The following is a 19,878-nucleotide window of genomic DNA, read 5'->3' as shown; positions in this document are numbered from 1 at the left end:
GAGCAGTGTTTCTTTCTTATTCTGGTGGTCAAATTGGGCATAGAAAGCATTTGGCTCATCTGGGAATGAAGCTTTCCTGTCTCCTACTGCATCATATTTGGTTTGAAGTAGGTTACGTAATTTAGGCCATGCTGCAACTGTTGGGTATAAAAGCGTATTGTGCATATATGCTTTAAATCCACCACCCTTTATTTTAAATGCATGTCCGCTAGTATGTGGCATTTTTACCCTGGGAGCAGTTGGTTTACAAATAGTTAAATACCAGGTAAACAAAAAGCCTATTCTGCAGCTAATTTGCCTGAATGTGGCTTCGTTAATAAGGAATTTCTCCCCACCTCATCTTGCAAGTCATCTAGCATATCACAAATGCTGGTATTTCAAATTGTACACCCAATACTACAATGACTTGGAGTGTTGATTACACATACGCTGAAGCAAGCTCATGCCAATGTACAAAATTTGTAATAACCAGACATACATTTTTACGGGGAAATTGCAGTTGAAACGAGCACAATTTACTGTATAGAATTTTATTACAATACATTAATACAGACCATAAAATATATTTATAAACATATATTTCTTTTGGATCATTATGTATATACTCTCTGTCTTTTGTGTGTAGGATGTACTGTGTGTCTGTGTTTGTGCACTATGGTCCAGAGCTGTTTTATCGGGGGTGTATACGTACAATCAGATGACAATAACTTGAACTTGAACTAGAAAGTTGCAAATTCAATGTCAATGAAGTCTTCTGGAGATTCTTCATTTTGAGACTCTGATCTGCGACTAAGGAGATTCTTTATATTCTTTGGCTTGGCTTCGCGGACGAAGATTTATGGAGGGGTAATATCCACGTCAGCTGCAGGCTCGTTTGTGGCTGACAAGTCCGATGCGGGACAGGCAGACACGGTTGCAGCGGTTGGAAAATTGGTTGGTTGGTTGGGGTTGGGTGTTGGGTTTTTCCTCCTTTGTCTTTTGTCAGTGAGGTGGGCTCTGCGGTCTTCTTCAAAGGAGGTTGCTGCCCGCTGAACTGTGAGGTGCCAAGATGCACGGTTTGAGACGATATCAGCCCACTGGCGGTGGTCAATGTAGCAGGCACCAAGAGATTACTCCCAATATTACTCTACAATTCTGGGGTCCCCTGATAGTAAATTTGAAAAAAAAATAGAATTGATCTTTTTCAGTGATAATAAAACTGCTGACATTGTCCCTCTATCTAATTAGCTTTCAACCAATAACCATTTATCAACCATGTACAGTGCATCTGTATATTCTATATATTATGATACAAAGCTAGTTCATGGTAAAATAAATCGGCTGGCTTCTCCACTCTACTCCATAGAGAGACAGACGAGTGCAATGGGCAATGGACACTGACCTTTCATTCCATTATGAACAAACGCAGCTTAGGCTAATGGAAGAAATTTTTTCTGTTTTCTTTCACAAAGTCATTTAGTAGATGGTACACATTTGAAGCAAAATTATGAAATGAAAATGGCATCGATGTGCTTCTTCAAGAACTTTTCTTTTAAAGTTGATGCTAGCTGTGGACATACTGTACAACATCAAGATTTACATATTTACACATTCACATTTTAAATGGCCACAATCTGAATGAGCAAAACAAATATCAGAACCATCATCAAGCAAAATTTGAAATAGAAATAAAATCCAAATAAGTTCAAATAAAAATAACAGCATATATAAAACACCAGGTCTGTTGAATGGTATTAAACTAGAAAGTGTACAATTTTGCTTATATAACCATAAAACTATATAATAATTTACAGTACGGAAGCAGGCCATATCGGCCCTTCAATTCCGCACCGATTTACATTAAACTCTACTAGTTCCACCTCCCTATTCCCATGCCCATAACCCTCCAACCCCCTCACATCCATGTACTCATCTAGTCTCCTCTTAAATGACACAATTGACCCTGCCGCAACTATTTCTTCCAGTAGATCATTCCACTCAGCCACCACTCTCTGAATGAAGAAGCTTCCTTTTATATTATTCCTAAAGTTTTGCCTCCTAACCCTTAACTTATGTCCCCTTGTACCAAGCTCCCCTGCCCTCAGGGGAAAGAGCCTATTAACATCTACCCTATTTATTCCCTTCATCATTTTAAATACCTCTATCAAATCGCCTCTCAACCTTCTATGCTCCAACAAATAAACTCTCAGTCTACTCAATCTTTATCCGTACTCAAGATACTGCAATCTAGGCAACATTTTTGTAAACCTTCTTTGCACCCTCTCTACCTTATTTATATCCTTCCTATAATTTGGAGACCAGAAATGCACAAAATACTCCAAACTTGGCCTCACCAAAGCCTTAAACAGTCTCCACATCACCTCCCAGCTCCTATATTCTATGCTATGATTTATAAAGGCCAGCATATCAAAAGCCTTCTTCACCACCCTATCGACATGGGAATCTACCTTTAAGGAATGCTGAACCCTTATTCCAAGATCCCTTTGCTTCTCAGCATTCCTCAATGCCCTCCCCTTCACTGCATATACCCTATTTTGGTTATTTTTCCCAAAACGAAACACCTCACACTTATCTACATTAAACTTTATCTGCCACCTTTCAGCCCACTTTTCCAAACAGTTCAAATCCTTCTGTAGTCAATGGAAATCCTCTTCACTATCCACAACTCCCCCTATTTTTGTATTGTCAACATATTTACTCACCCAATTTACCATCCCGTCATCCAAATCATTCATATAAATGACGAACAACAAAGGACCCAACACCGATCCCTGAGGCACACTGCTCATCACCGGCCTCCATCCTGACAGACAGTCGTCAACCATGACTCTCTGGTGCCTATCTTCAAGCTATCTCTGAATTCATCTGACTATCTCTATATTAATCCCTAGAGATCGAACCTTCCTTCACTAACCTTCCATGCAGAACCTTATCAAAAGCCTTACAAAAATCCAAATAGACCACATCAACTGCTCTACCTTCATCAACCTATCTGGTCACCTCTTCAAAAAAATCAACAAGATTTGTCAAGCATGACTTTCCTCTCACAAACCCATGCTGGGTGTCCTTGATCAATCCCTGCCAATCTAGATATTTATACATATTATCTCTAAGAATTCCTTCCATTAGTTTCCCCACCACCGATGTCAAACTTACTGGCCTTTAGTTGCTTGGCCTACACCTTGCCCCTTTTTTAAACAGTGGAACCACGTTTGCATCCCACTAATCCTGCGGCACAGCTTCCTCCAGTGACTTGAAAAATCACTGTCAGAGCATCCAATATTTCCTCCCTGACCTCCCTTAAGATCCTGGGAAAAATCCCATCAGGACCAGGAGACTTATCTACCTTTATCCACTCCAGAAGTTCTAAAATCCCTTCTTTACTAATCCCTATCTTTTCCATAACTAACCCTTTTGGCTCACTTATCTTACACAATTCAATATCTCTTTCCTTAGTGAACACCGACGAGAAGAATGTATTCAATATCTCCCCCATCTCATATGGTTCCTCACACATACCTCTGCTCTGATTTTCCAGTGGACTTATTCTATCCTTAACTTTCCTTTTACTATTCACATATTTGTAAAAGCCCTTCGGATTTGCCTTCACCCCATTTGCTATAGCCCCCTCGTACCTCCTTTTTGCCTTTTGAATTTCACTCTTAAGGTTCTTTGTACAATCTATGTATCATCCATACATCTCATCAATCCTTTGCTTCTTGTATTAAAACATAGGCCTCCCTCTTATCCTGAACCATCTTCCTAATCTCTCTAGAAAACTATGGTTCCCTTGCCTTTTGTCCTGACAGGAACATAAAGATTCTGCACTCTCAAAATCTCATCTTTAAACACTCCCCAATTCTCTTCAAAGTCCTTTCCAGAAAAATCATCCCAAACTGCTCCCTGCAAATCCCTTCTCATCTCCTCACATTTCCCCACTCAAAGACCTTCATCTTCAGACCAGACCTATCCCTTCCCATAATTAAGCTGAAACTAATAGTGCTATGATCACTGGATCCGAAGTGCTCCCCAACGCACACCTCCGTCACCTGCCCTATTTCATTCCCCAACAGTAGATCTAATACTGCTCCCTCTCTAGTGGGTATGTCAACATATTGATGCAAAAAGCAAACCTGCACACATTTTATAAGCTCTGAGCCATCCAGCCCACTCACTGACTGCATCTCCCAATCTATGTTAGGAAAATTAAAATCCCCAATTAATACCACCCTCTGCTTACTGCACATCTCAGCTATTTCCCTACACATTTGCTCTTCTAGTTCCCTCTCTCCATTTGGTGATCTACAATACACCCCTATAATCGTAACCACCTCTTTTATTTTTTTAATTCCATCCCCACCGCCTCCATTGATGAGCCCTCCAATCTATCATGTCTCAGTATCGCTGTAATATCTTCCTTGACAAGTAATGCCACACCCCTTCCCCTCACCCCCTTCAATGTTATCACACCTAAAGCAGCAAATCCCAAAATATTCAACTGCCAGTCACAACCTTCCTTCAACCACGTCTCACTAATCGCCACCGCATCATACTGCTCAATTAGAAGAAAATGCACAATGCACTTACCACTTTAATGACTGACAATTCTGAGATCTGATAAGAACAGTGTTAAATACTGCAAGAATTGTAACACTTTAAATTAAAAATGAATTCAACTCCAGACATGCAAAAAAAACTTCAGAAGTTATCTTTCTTTTGATATTAAATAGCATTTTGGATTACCCAAATATTATTTTCAAAAGTGGCAAAAAGAACATTTTTCAATTTCAAGATTCACAAAACACTGTTTTTCTGCATAAACAATACAATGAAAATGACATTGTCAATATAAATGCAGGACTCCCCATTAATATGTTGCGAGTTCTTGCAGCTCAGTATGTAGCACAGTAAGTGCAGTTTTTGCGCCATGTTCTTAAGAAGGGACACACCTCAGTGGAACCGAGGTTCCTCTGGGTGGAGGAGTGAATGGAATGGATTTGGAAATGATGGACTCCTTGTCCTCCTGATGTCCATGGTCAGGCTGAAGAAGAATTGTTTGAAGAAGATTTTTTTTCTTGCAAGGGGACTACAAATACTCTCTTTTTCTCGAATATGGAAATCGAGCAATGCCATTGAGGTGACAATGAACAGCAGCAGCCTGGAATCATCCTGAAGCCAGGAAGCTGAGTGTGAAAGTGCCTCTAATCTCCATGAGCAAATCAGTCAGGACATACTGTATGTGAGAGGTTATATTTGAAGATGTCTGAGATTATAGATCTCTGCAAAAACAGAGAATACTGTTTAAATATTGGCCTATTAGGGAACAGTTTCAGAGATAAAAAGAGATCAGTAAAAGCTGGTTATTTTGTCAATAAATAAGAACTGTTTATTTTTCAGGCTAGTTAGGTTGAAGAATTCACTGCATTTTTATTGATATCGTTTGGGAAAGAAAATGAAAATACTCCCAAGATATGTGATGAACTTCCAAAAGATACAAAGAGACTGACAAATGCAGGCGAAGTTGACCTTCTTGAGGTTAATTTATTTCTCCACTGCATATTACCTGCTCTTTATCGTTGTATAAATGGATAACTAGATCCTAATTTGGCAGCAGTTCAAAATGACATCCACCAGCCTACAACACTTTATCGTACTTCAGCATTCTCGCATCTGCTGATTTTTAAAAAATGTAACGTAACAATTCTCCACAGTAGAAAATGCTCATTTGTTGGTTAATTAAACCAATAAGAGAATACTGCATGCATGACACAAAGTAAATCTTTCTTTTATCCTGTGCTTCAGAATTGTAATAAATAGTATTTTGGAAATTCAATGTGCATTGTACTACAGGTACAAGGTAGAAGTAATTCATTTATCTTATAGCAACTTGCTGCTACTGTAGATTTCAACTCACCAATTTTTTTTGTGATCGTAAACACATGCACACTGCTTAAAATAAGACCCAATTGAAAATAAACTGATGGCTATTTGTTTTGAAGAATTTGCAGTTATCATTTTCTTCTTTTCAGGGCATCTCATGAAGGAAGTTCATCTTTCATCAGATAAAAGGCAAACATAGTGCAGACAAAAAGTAGTCTTGGAATCACTAACATAGGGATGCCTGCAACAGCAGGCAGTGAATTAAAAGGAAAAATGTTCCATTTATAGTGATTAATCCTCATTGATGACTTCTGAAATAATTTTGTGTCATTGTTACGATAACTGTGGCTTTTTTTTAAATGAAATAAATCCGTGATTCATTAACAATCTCAAATAATTATACTTTAAAATCCAGATTTGACATATTTCCTTCCAATTTTTGGATTTATATCAAGAGTACACAGTTCCACCCACAAAAAGATAGTATAAACAAGAACCACTGAGTGTTTAATTAAATCACTTATTTATGTTAGGTTGTATTAATCTTATAATTGTTACTCAACTCTTTCACAAGTAAATGAGTCCTTGATAACTCTAAAACCAGAAAAATCCAAAATGAAATCTGATTGATTTCAGTCAGAGTTTTGTGAGAGTGCTACTTTGCTTTGGCATACTTGGCTTTAAAATAAAAACACTGCTCTTCCTCCTAAATTCTGCAACTTCTTCTGGACAGAACTGGGTTCAAGCAAGAAGTAAGAATACGATAGTAGTCAGTAATGTTGGTCCTTGCAGACTACATTCATTAAAATTTATGCCACACATAAACCAGTTGCAATTTGATCATTTATCAGAAAATATTGACTTCCCAAAATGTACACACTAGAATTCTCATACCCAGTCATACAAAAAGATTCTTTTAATAATGTGAAGCACTAAGAGAAAATAATGGGGATCTGAGTGTTTTTTTATATATACTGTACAGTGCATTCCATAATGTTTGGGACAAAGACACTTTTTTTTTTAACTTTATTTACCCCTATATCCACAGTTTTAAATTTGTAATCAAATAATTCACATGTAATTCCAGATTTTATTCAAGGTTATTTGTGTACATTTTGGTTTGACCGTGTAGAAATTACAGCATTTTTTATACATAGTCCCCTCACTTCATTATAATGTTTGGGACATTTGGCCTCACGTGTTTGTGAGTATTCAAGTATGTTTAATTGCATCATTTGGTGTAGGTATAAGTGAGCTTGGCTTACTTCTAAGCTTTTGATCATGTTTGGAGTGTTTAGTTGCCATATTTCAACATGAGGACCAGAGTTGTGACTTAAGTCAGATTAGGAGAATGGGCAGAGAAATTAAATACAATGTCGGAAAGACTATGTCATGCACTTCGGCAGAAAAATATAAATGACAGACAATTTTTTTTAAAAGGTGAGAAAATTGATAATACCCAGATGCAAAGGGACCTGGGAGTCCTTGTGCAGGATAACCTGAAAGAAAACTTGCATGTTGAGTTGGTGGTGAAGAAGGCAAATGCAATGCTGGCATTCATTTCAAGAGGAATAGAATGTAAGAGCAGTGATGTTGAGGCTTTATAAGGCTCTGGTGAGACATCATATGGAATGTTGTGAACAGTTTTGGGATCCTTGTTTAGGAAAGGAAGTCCAGACATTGGTGAGGATACAGAGGAGGTTCACAAGAATTATTCTGGGAATGAAAGTGTTATCATATGAGAAGCATTTGACACACATTAGAATTTAGGAGAATGGGGGGGAGGGGGGGGAGATTTTATTGAAACATGTTGAATGTTGAAAGGCGTGGAGAGAGTAAATGTAGATGTCAAGTCAAGAGGGCACAACTGCAGGACTGAAGGGTGTTTGCTTACAGCAGAGATGCGTAGGAACTTCTTCAGCCAGAGGGTGATAATTCTGTGGAATTTGTTTGCCAGAGGTCAGTCTTGATGGGCCAAATAGCCTATTTCCAGTCCTATGCATTATAGTTATATGGTCTTATGGATTTATTAAAGACAGTCAGGTCCTGCAAGGATCCTTAATTGAATCACTGATCCTTTCATCATGGTGTTTGGACAATTAGGAATGAACATTGATACATATTGTGCCTGTGCTTACATAAAAAGCTACAATTAAGATTATAATCTGCTTTAAGTAGTTCCACTGCCAAACATGGGGAGTATATTCTTATTTTTCTAAGAAGATGCTTAAAACAGGTATTATTGCTATATTACCGAATCAGTAAGTCATACAATGGCTTTTTTGATGGAAAGTTAGTTGCCAACAAACAGTCATGTAAAATAATTTTGAACACCGATCTTGAATGATCAGCAAGAACAGGAGCACGTGGGCTCCTCCAACTCCATGTCAGAGGATTATTAGCCTCTACACCTAAGGGTCATTCCAATTTCTATATCCTGGAAATGAGGCCTGTTTCAGCTAAAGATAACAACCTGAATTTTGTTAAACAAGAATATTTGCTGATGCTAGGATGAAATGCAATTCACAAATGTGCTGGAGAAACTCAGCAGGTCATGCAGCATTCAAAAGAAATAAAGGGTAACCATCATTTCGGGCCTGAGACCTTTTTCAGGAATAATTATATGAACTTCACCAAATTATTCCTGACTAACAGCACAGGTTAGAAGTGTTGGTTCCCTATATTTCCTATAGATGCTGTGAGATCTGCTGAGTTTCAAAAACACATTTGTGCAATGGACTTGAATTTTGTGGTCAGTGGCAGATTATTGCACCTACTTCTGTTATCAAAGGAAGTTGCCCTCAAAGACATAGCTACTTTTGTGGCATTGATACCAATTTTCTGAAACCGAATCAGTTTGGTAGGATCCCCGGTGATTAGCAACAGCCCAAGCAGCTAATTATAGTAAAGAATTCACAAAGTATTTTGCAAATTGCATAATGAAACAACATGTGACATGCAATAGGACTCATTTGTAAGGGGCTGATATTTTAGTCAGTTCACTAATTTCCTTGATTACACTGGGAAAGCTGCAAAATAAAATTGATGGTGCAGGAGGCTAGAATCAGTAATAGTAATGTCTGGATTTTATCATTAAGCTATCCAAGCTCAAATATCCTGACATCGCTGCTAATTCAAAAGCACAGTGTGCACTGATGGGTCGATTGTTGGTACAATTGCAGTCTTGATACTAATTTCTTCCATCAATTTTCACCACTTGATTTAGCTGGGGGATGGTCACCTTTGTGAAAATAGACCTAATTAACTTTTAGGCTTGAAATATTTACGTCGATTTTGTTGATTAGTAAATACAACTTCATAATGAAAGTACTGCAATAATCCAATACTCAAACTTATATTGCGAATCTGGTTCCAATTTAGGAATTTTTTTCAATTTAAAAACCTTTGTTTTGTCTTGTGCTGTCATAATTACTTTTTTCGACCATCAATAATTGGTCAATCCTTCTCCATAAAGAAAATCAAAGTTATTATTTCTTTTGCAAATTTATTTAAGGAAGGTTGTTTAATATTTTTTGAACAGCTGGCAAATAAATATGACTTACTAAGTATTCATGTTTTTTAGATATTTACAGATTAGAAATTTCTTAGCTTCCATATTATTGGATTTTCCATTTGTATATCTACCAGATCAAATTAATAATATTTTTTAATTGAATCCTTATCAGAAAAGATTAAATGCAATTATATATGATATATTATTGAAATTATGCCCAGTATTTCACGATAAGATTAAAAAAGCTTGGGAATGGGAACTAGCAAGACCCTGATTGGAAGATCAATGGGACAAGATTCTTAAACTGGTGAATACATCTTTAATATGTGCCCAACATTCATTAATCCAATTCAAAGTGGTGCATCATGTTCAATGTCCTAATCTAAGATGGGTTGTATCTTTTCTAATATTAACCCTACCTGTGACAGATGCAAATCTGATATTTCTACATTGACACATATATTTTGGTCTTGTCCATCCTTAGAAATCTAGAAATTAATATCTTTTCAACAGTATTTCAGGTGGACTAATCCAATAACAGCTCTTCTTGGGGTTGAACGCGACATAGGGAGTTTTTCTGTATTTGTGCAACGGGATGTGGCCTTTTCTACATTCTTGGCTAGAAGAGCCACCTTATTCAATGGAAAGACTCTAGACATCCAACAGTGTTTCAATGGTTCTTTCATATTATGTCCTGTTTAATTTTAGAAAAAAATTAGATATCATGTATTTGATTCGTCGGTGAGATTTGAAGATACATGGTAACCTTTTATATCTTATTTTCATTTGAGTAAATATTTTTAATGTGATTAGATGTACTCATTCTTCCAGATGAGATATAGTCTTAGCTTTGTTTTTTGATTCACGGTATGAATCAAAAACTATAAAATATATGTAGCCTTCAGGATAAGAAGCTCAGATTATTTTGTTATATTTTTCTCTGCCTTCATCCAATGCAGTGAAGGAGGGACTAAGTTTATACTGTTTGAAGTTTTATCTTGATACACACACACACACACACACAATGTGATATTGTATTTTCAGTTTTGTTCCCTTTTCTTCATTGTAGTGCATTTATTATAAAAACCAACAAAAAAAGATTAAAAAAGAAAAAGAAAATACTGCATCCAATTAGTTCTGTGTTACAGTTAGATGATCTGGTAGAGTACTGTACTTAATATACAAGTTTCCAAAATAGATTGTGACCTGGAACTTTAATGATACACAATATTTAAAGGGAATGATATATAATTATTTTAATATTTTACAGAATTGCAATGGTCTTCACACATCTCACAATGCATCAGCATTAAATGTTTAAGTACAGTATTATTTACAATGTGTTAGTGCAACCAGACTTGGCATATTGTGTGTGTTCTGGTAATCCAACTTTAGGGAGAATGTTCATAAGCTGGAAGTGCAGAAAAGATTCACAGGGATATTACCAGGACTGGAGGGCTTCAGTTATAAGGAGAGACTTTGATATGTCTGGAGAGAAGGAGGCTGAAATGTACCCTAATAGAGTTATTCAAGATCATGAGGGGCATAAAGAGATAAATCATCATAATTTATTTCCCAGAGCATAGTTGTCTAAAATATGGGCATGGATGTAAGACGAGAGGGACCTGACGGGCAACTCTTATGACACCAACATATGTGGATGATCTGCCAGAAATGGTATAAGAAGATACAATTTCAAACTTTGAAAACCATTTTGATTGATACTTGGAGAGGAAAATGTTTGAGGAATACAGGCTAAATATAGGCTGTTAATAAATATTAATAAATATGGGATAATCTTAGGTCAACAACTTGGTTGGTATGGACAATTTGGGCTGAAGGCCCACTTCCATGCTGTAAAATTCAAAGGCTATTCTGTGTTTTGATCCCAGTACAGGCATTCTGTTTATTGGTCATTTGCTGCATCAGATTTTTAAAAAGCGTTCAAACAACAAATAATTATAAAACAAATTTCTTAATACCAAAATAAAAAATCAGTATCATGAAGAAAACCAGTGGACAGTGTTATCACAGGAGTTTTCATCCTGTCAGATTAAAAAGGTATTAAAGTGTTCAGGAAATGTAAAAATGCAGGTTAATAACTCCCCAGCACACTGAGAGTTTAATCTAAACAAAAATTTATAAACTATCCAATGGAACACATTTTTAAAGAACTCATCTTTCTTCTTGGAGACTTTTCAACTCTGCCTTATATGACAGTTAAGTTACTACGAAAAATGTAATTTCATCAATCTTATTGAACTCATACAGTTCAAGTCCTCTTGTCCCAAGATGTCATACGATGAAGTACATTCGAAGTAGTATTTGTTATAAAGTGGAAGCAAAACTCTATCCCTATGAGTGCAAGATGAAAACCAAAAACAAATATGACTGGAGAATTATGGACTCACAAAGTTCAATGGCCTGGGAAAGAATTTACAACAACTTGTATATTTATAGTACTCAGCTGCAACTTAGTATTATGTCCAACTTTGTAAAACGGTATCAGCAGACTGAGAGAAAATCAATGTATGTGATTTATCATCAATAAAGTTATACACCAGATTGCACTGAATCAGGTTTATGTGGTAGCATTTCAGTCGGAAGGGATAATGCTGTATAAATATAATTCACTCTTTCTAATCTATGATCAGTTTTGATATCAGGGTCACAGACCTGAAACAGTTACATGTTTCACTCTCCATAGATCCAGCTGAGGTTTCCAACACATTCTGCTTTGAAAAGCAAAGCAATTTATTAAACAACTGGAAGCAACTGTGGACTTGAATTTTCAAAGGTGGAACGGGATTCAAAATAAATTTGGTATCTTCCCTAAATTCCTTGAATATTTCAGAAATAACAAATTATGTTAAAAAGGTCAAATATGTAGACTTGGGAGTTCTGAAAAAATGTTATTCAAGCAAATAAAGAAAGGCAAGACTCAAAATTTTATCAGATGGTACAAAGTTTTAATGTATTGTAATAATGATATTGTCATAAATAAACAGAATGCCAAATGCAATTGGTTTCATGGTGTGCAAGTAGTACATCTCCAGAAACTTATATCAGGTCATCCATGCATATTTCATTTGCTGTATGGGTCACAGAAGAAGGTACATAAATGCAACCAAGTACACACACCAAAATTTGACCTAGAACACCAGAAATTACAAGCACCCAGATCCTGTTTCAGGTACATCCATTTTAAATAATTTATTCTCCTCACTTTCATGAGTCCAAATCTGGGTCTTGAAGTTATCTTCCCTCTTCTGATCCCATCCTGTTCCCACTAATCTGCTAGAAAACCCGTCAAGTCAGTCATGGGCACCGACCGCCTATCTCATTCAAGTCCATGTTCAAGTTCAAATTTATTGTCAGAGTACATCTAGTACAGAGTACCCTGAGATTCTTTTTGCTGCAGGCCAGGCAGAATTTCTGCTTATCTCTAATAAACTCTCTCAAGAAAAATATATGTATACAAAAGAGAGAAGTGTAAATAATGAAAGAAATGTAAACAAACTGAAGGTGCAAATGCAGAAAAAAATTAGTAATAAATAATGCACAAAGTAAGAGTTCTTAAATGAGTCTATGAGTCTAATGATGGAGGGGTAGCAGCAGTCCCTGAACCTGATGGTATGAGTTGTGCAGCACCTATACCTCTTTTCTGATGGCATCAGCGACAACAAGATAATTGCTGCTGCTCTCTGATGGCAGCGATCCATTGAGATATTGCCTGTGATATACTGGGCTCTGTTCGCTACCTTTTGCAGGGCTTTCCAGACAAGAAAGGATTCGTTTAGCAAGTGTGGATTAAAACTAAGACTGGTTACTGAAATAGACCTATTACTAAAATTTGTCTTTTACAGGAAGCTGAAAATTTTGGTTTCTAATTTTATACTTACTATATTTGCATAGCTTTGCATTAAGACTTTCATAACGGTGAATAATAAAGCATTTACTGTATAATGATACAAAGATATATAGAGATATAAAAAATATATAAATATACAAAATCTTAAAGAGATACAAAAATTCAAAGAAAAATTTCTCGGCTCATGTTTCTTTCACATCTTGTAGAATGATGAGCAAGCTGTTAGTCTGGGTGGATATTATGACATATTTCATCATAGTCACCATGGTAACACTACAAACAATAGTTCTCTTAAAGAGATAGGCACAAAATTAACTAAGAATCAAAAGCACAAGGTTTTAACCTTTACATTCTGGCCCATAATTATTATAATTGACATTAATGGCTAATATATAATAATTATTATTACAGATACACAAAATAAATATAGTAAGTATAAGATTAAAAACCAAAATTTTCAGCTTCCTGTAAAAAAGATTTTAGTATTAAGTCTATTTAAGTAACTAGTCTTGGTTTTAATATGTACTTGCTGAACAAACCCTTTCTTGTCTGGAACTGTATCCACAATTCTCCTCAGCAACGAAGAACTTCTTGGTGAAGAATCATCCATGATAATTACAACATCTCTGCATACAAAATTGCATTTAGCTTTAGGCCATTTTTGTCATTCTTGTAATAACGAAAGATATTCTTTAATAAATCTTTTCCAAAATAAATCTGCAAATGGGGGTTCATCAGGTCAAATTCTGTTCTGTGGCAAATCCACCATTTGTTGTTGTTCAGGTTTAGCATTTGCACATCAACAATTAACACATTTTGATATAATTCTTTTGATCGGTGTTGAAGCACCAAGTATCCAATGTTTCTGGTGCAGTTCTGATAACACGTGATAACAACCACCATGACCTGTTTTCTCATGTATATGTCAAACAATCAATTCAGAAATACGAAATTCCTTAACTAATATAATTGGTTGTTTAACTTCTTCTGGCATTATTGCTTTTTCCAATCTTCCTCCTACTCTCAATACATAATTTACAAGAATAGGATTTAGCTTGTAAACACAACTTGTTTTTGTAACATTCAGATTCTTCTTCAACTTTGATCTTCTTTCTTTGGCTTGGCTTCGCGGACGAAGATTTATGGAGGGGGTAAAAAGTCCACGTCAGCTGCAGGCTCGTTTGTGGCTGACAAGTCCGATGCGGGACAGGCAGACACGATTGCAGCGGTTGCAAGGGAAAATTGGTTGGTTGGGGTTGGGTGTTGGGTTTTTCCTCCTTTGCCTTTTGTCAGTGAGGTGGGCTCTGCGCTCTTCTTCAAAGGAGGTTGCTGCCCGCCAAACTGTGAGGCGCCAAGATGCACGGTTTGAGGCGTTATCAGCCCACTGGCGGTGGTCAATGTGGCAGGCACCAAGAGATTTCTTTAGGCAGTCCTTGTACCTTTTCTTTGGTGCACCTCTGTCACGGTGGCCAGTGGAGAGCTCGCCATATAACACAATCTTGGGAAGGCGATGGTCCTCCATTCTGGAGACGTGACCCATCCAGCGCAGCTGGATCTTCAGCAGCGTGGACTCGATGCTGTCGACCTCTGCCATCTCGAGTACTTCGACGTTAGGGGTGTAAGCGCTCCAATGGATGTTGAGGATGGAGCGGAGACAACGCTGGTGGAAGCGTTCTAGGAGCCGTAGGTGGTGCCGGTAGAGGACCCATGATTCGGAGCCGAACAGGAGTGTGGGTATGACAACAGCTCTGTATACGCTTATCTTTGTGAGGTTTTTCAGTTGGTTGTTTTTCCAGACTCTTTTGTGTAGTCTTCCAAAGGCGCTATTTGCCTTGGCGAGTCTGTTGTCTATCTCATTGTCGATCCTTGCATCTGATGAAATGGTGCAGCCGAGATAGGTAAACTGGTTGACCGTTTTGAGTTTTGTGTGCCCGATGGAGATGTGGGGGGGCTGGTAGTCATGGTGGGGAGCTGGCTGATGGAGGACCTCAGTTTTCTTCAGGCTGACTTCCAGGCCAAACATTTTGGCAGTTTCCGCAAAGCAGGACGTCAAGCGCTGAAGAGCTGGCTCTGAATGGGCAACTAAAGCGGCATCATCTGCAAAGAGTAGTTCACGGACAAGTTTCTCTTGTGTCTTGGTGTGAGCTTGCAGGCACCTCAGATTGAAGAGACTGCCATCCGTGCGGTACCGGATGTAAACAGCGTCTTCATTGTTGGGGTCTTTCATGGCTTGGTTCAGCATCATGCTGAAGAAGATTGAAAAGAGGGTTGGTGCGAGAACACAGATATCTCATTATCAAATGCCTTTTTCTGAGAAAAACAAATTATTTCCAATTCAGCATTTGGCAACTCATCAACTGATAGGTTACAGTTCTTTCAAGTCTTCAGATTCTATTCATTCATAAACGGCTTCTTCAATTTTTAAAAAATTATCCTGTACAGTATCCAATGCCTTTATGCATCTATTGACATCACTTTTAACCACATTTATATCATTCTTCACAGAAGACATTTTTTCACAAATATTATTCTTTTTAATTTTCATTTCCATATATCCCTGATTTAACTGTGTAGACATCTGTACTGACATGTTTTCCATCTGGTGAGCAATCCCTTCAAGAATCATAAATACAGAATCCAGTCCAGGTTCCACTACTCCCTCTTGAGGCCTACCTTCCTTGATCCCAGCCTCCCTGCCTTGATTCCAGCACGGCAGGACTTCCCTCTTCTTCAGCGCTTGCCACTCATCCAGTCTCTTTCTTGATATGATTTTAAAGTATAGTTTTAAAGAATAAATCCCTAAGAATCCATGCTACAGCCTTTTTCAAACAAAACCATGAAGACACCATGGTTGAAGTAAAAACACAAAGCTGGAGAAACTCTGAGGTTTAGCAGTGTCCTTTGTTCTTTTGGTTATCCACCCCATAGGATGATGACAGTTAGTTTGTAGGGTTTGATATGAGGATACCTCACTCCTCAGAAAGGAATAGCATGTGTGTGAATGGATTTAGGTGAGTAGGGGTTGCACAGGTCCAGACCCACCCTCATGACATCCCCTCCCAGATCCAGCAGCATGGTGAGGTCTAGGATGGCTAGGGGAAGTTTTGTGGCAGTGAACGGCCAAACCAAGCTTTGATACAAGGGATGCCCTTTCCACACTTCACGGCACGTGTTTGCTAGATGGCTGTTGACCCTACATCTTTGACATTCTTGTTTTTCATCCTGCAGGGTGTCTAGCCACCCTTTGCACCAGGCAAGCCTGGTGGGGGAGCCAGTTTAGTCGCCAACTACCCATCCATATGACAGGTAGTACTGGATTATTTGGTACCAGTAGCATTCAGACGAGTGACCTGATACATAACTGACATTTCTTTTACCTTTGCTATATAAAGGACACTGCTTGACCTGCTGAGTTTCTCCAGTTTTGTGTTTTTCTGCCCAGAGGTATTGGTACTTCCATACCAGGCCGTGATGTAGCCAGTCAGCACATTTTCCACTACACATCTGTAGAAGTTTTCCGAGGTTTCCATTGTCATACCAAACTTCCACAAACATCATGATGACATTAGTATAATGAGGTGCAGCCTTAAGAAGGCAGCCCACATCATAAAAGATCCTCATTATCCTGGTCATTCTCTCTCCTCACTGCTACCTTCAGGCACAAGGCACACAAGTCTGAGGTCTGCACCTCTAAATTCATGAACAGTTGTATTCCAACAGCTATCATGTTCTTGAACTTCCCTTTTACTATCCCAACCATAGCACCACTCCAGGACCACATTGTTTATTTGATGACAACAACCTCTCATCATCATCAATAGGCACACTTATTCCAGCAAGGAATTTGGTTCCTGGTATTATAATAGAGACTCACGTGCTCACAATTATTTACTGGTTTCCTCGAGTCAGAAGCTAAATTTTGAAAATTCAAATAATATCAAAAGTCTTGTTGTAATGATGTCATCCTGCCACAATGTGGGCAATGAGCGATGCCAGCAAGATGAATAAAGTGAATATCAAACACCCCCACCAATTTTGAACATTTTCTCAGAAGATGTAAATTGAACAAGATGAGAACCATTTGCCAGTCACCATTCTGTTTCTTATCTGTGGAATGTGGAATGATGCTATGGATTGAGGTAAATGCAAAAATTTTTTTTTTAATTATTTTTCTATCATCGTTAAGTAAAGACAAGACCAAAAAATAGAAAAGGAACAGAGTAAAGATTCCCAGTGGACGGGGAATTACAAAGGGAAAAGGAATACGAGTAAAGAATCCCAAAGTACGGGGACTTATAAAGAGAAAAGGAACATGAGTAAAGAATCCCTGAGATCGGGGACGTATAAAGAGGAAATAAAAGGAGTAAAGAATCCCTGAGATCGGGACATATAAAGAGAAAACAAAAGGAGTAAAGAATCCCAGAGTAGAGGGACTTATAAAGAGAAAAGGAAGATGAGTAAAGAATCCCAGAGTACAGGGACATATAAAGAGAAAATGAACATGAGTAAAGAATCCCAGAGAACGGGGACTTTTATAGAGAAAAGGAACAGAGTAAAGAATCCCAGAGAACGGATATTTATAAAGAGAAAAGGAATGGAGTAAATAATCCTAGAGGATGTGGACTTATAAAGAGAAAAGGAACATGTGTAAAGATTCCCAGAGAACAGCGATTTATAAAGAGAAATGGAACGGAGTAAAGTATCCAAGAAAATGGGGTCTTATAAAGAGAATCTATGAGGACCTGGAAAATCTCAGGATGTACCGACCTGAGAGAGCCTCTGCTTCCTCAGGAGTTTGCGGAGGAGCTAGTGGAGTTGTTCAAGTGAACCGGTATGGACTTGTAGAGCTGACATGGCCTGTTTCCGTGCTGTAAATGGTTATATGATTAAAAGGAACGGAGTAAAGTTATATATGAAAATGCATGGATGTGAATTCAAATCCACCAAAACAGCAGGGGAATGTAATTCAGTAACATTCTGAATTTAAACAAAAGGAAGCATCAGTAATCAGACAACTGTAAAAAGCATCTGCTTTACTGTTTTGATTTAATGGAGAAAATTTGCCACTGCAGCAGATAACTATTCATGAAACAATCAAATGAGCTAATACTGGGAAAAGGGAAATCAGATTCAGAATCAAGATTTATTTTCATGAACAAGTCATGAAATTTGGTGTTTCGCGGCAGCAATCATAGAGCAAACATTCATATTATAATAATCTTATGATATTACCATAAAAAATCTTAATAATAATGAGGAATACATGACAAATGTTATCCTAGCTGGCAATGACTACATGATGTAAATGAAGCAGAAAATACTCACAGGCAGCATGCACAAATGGGGGAAAAAGAACTTGGTATTTAGAATTCTCTTGTTCTGAATTTTCAAGTTAAAATCCAGACAATTTTTATTGAACTGTCAACAGTTTTCACAAATCTTCCATTACAGCATCTTATTTCGAAGCCTATTTTAAAATAGGCATCTTACAACAAACATATTAGGCAGCTGCTTCCAACAACCTTAGTGCAAAACAAGCAATTCATTGGCCCTTTTCAGTACTGGGTGTATCCCATGTCTGCAAAATGACTTGCAAGCACAGAGAAGCACAAGACCCCAGAACAATAAAGATAGGCTGGGGAAATATGCTATTGTGACAGATAAAATCTAATGCTGATTAAAATGCAGAAGTGCCACATAAATAGAGGAAAATAGTGCAATAATAAATCTGTTTTGAACTCTGGTTCAGAGGGAAATACAGTGTTATGTCCAATTCTACACACTGCATCGTAAGCAATTTGTGAGGGCCTCAGAAAGGGTGTGAAAAAGATTTACAAATATGATTCCAGAAACTAAAAACTTTAGCTATGTGGATAGACTAAAGTAGGAATTGTTCTTTTTGGAAAAGAGAGAAGTCTGACATGGGACCTGATAAAAGGGCATTTTAAATCATGAAGGATAGAAAAAGGGAGATAGAGAAAAACTTCATACCAGTGAAAGGCAAATGAAACCAGAACTTGAGAAGCATCCACCCACCAAGAAGCCTGGGAGAGGACCCTAAATGATAGGAACCCACAGAAGCAGACCAGCATGAGAATAGGTGGCCAAAGGTCTCACACCAGGCCACAGGCTGCTGTCAATTAGCTTCTGGGAAACAGGTATTGGAAACACGATTCATGAGGGTGCTGATGGCGAGCAGGGTTCCCATGAGAGCCTCGGGTACCGACAGCTCCTTATTCATTTCAGGGGTTCTGAACCAGAAGCCAAAGAAGCTGACTTGGGTGCTTTGAACTTAGGAACACTGCTGGACTGGACAGGAAACTATGTGGCTACAGAGGTTATGGGGCACAGGAAATGGAGGAATTGATGGAAAGGGGGCAGGATCTTTGGACACGCAATGTCTCTGAAGGGCTCTCTCTTGAATCACTTTCTTAGTGCTGTACGAGTAATACCTCTTAGTGTGCCTTTATTGGTCAAACAAAGGAAAAGATTTTTTTGTGTATTTTGTGTACATGACCATTCTGGAATCTCCATGGTCAAGAACTAAGGATGGAGATGAAGGTAATTCACAGAAGAACAAAAGTGATACGAGTAAAAGTTTTTTTTTACACAA

The 19,878-nt window shown here is 37.8% G+C and overlaps 1 protein-coding gene across 6 annotated transcripts in view; it reads right to left on the bottom strand.

The window, feature by feature from the left end:
* The window catches only part of LOC138751586 (RNA-binding motif, single-stranded-interacting protein 3), a 1,523,265-nt gene that overhangs the window by 1,109,972 nt on the left and 393,415 nt on the right, over positions 1-19,878 (bottom strand). The window lies entirely within an intron of this gene.

This window comes from Narcine bancroftii, chromosome 1 (genome assembly GCF_036971445.1).
Source record: "Narcine bancroftii isolate sNarBan1 chromosome 1, sNarBan1.hap1, whole genome shotgun sequence".
Lineage (NCBI taxonomy): Eukaryota > Metazoa > Chordata > Chondrichthyes > Torpediniformes > Narcinidae > Narcine > Narcine bancroftii.
The sequence above is the reverse complement of the archived record's forward strand: the minus strand, read 5'-3'. Positions and strand labels throughout refer to the sequence as shown.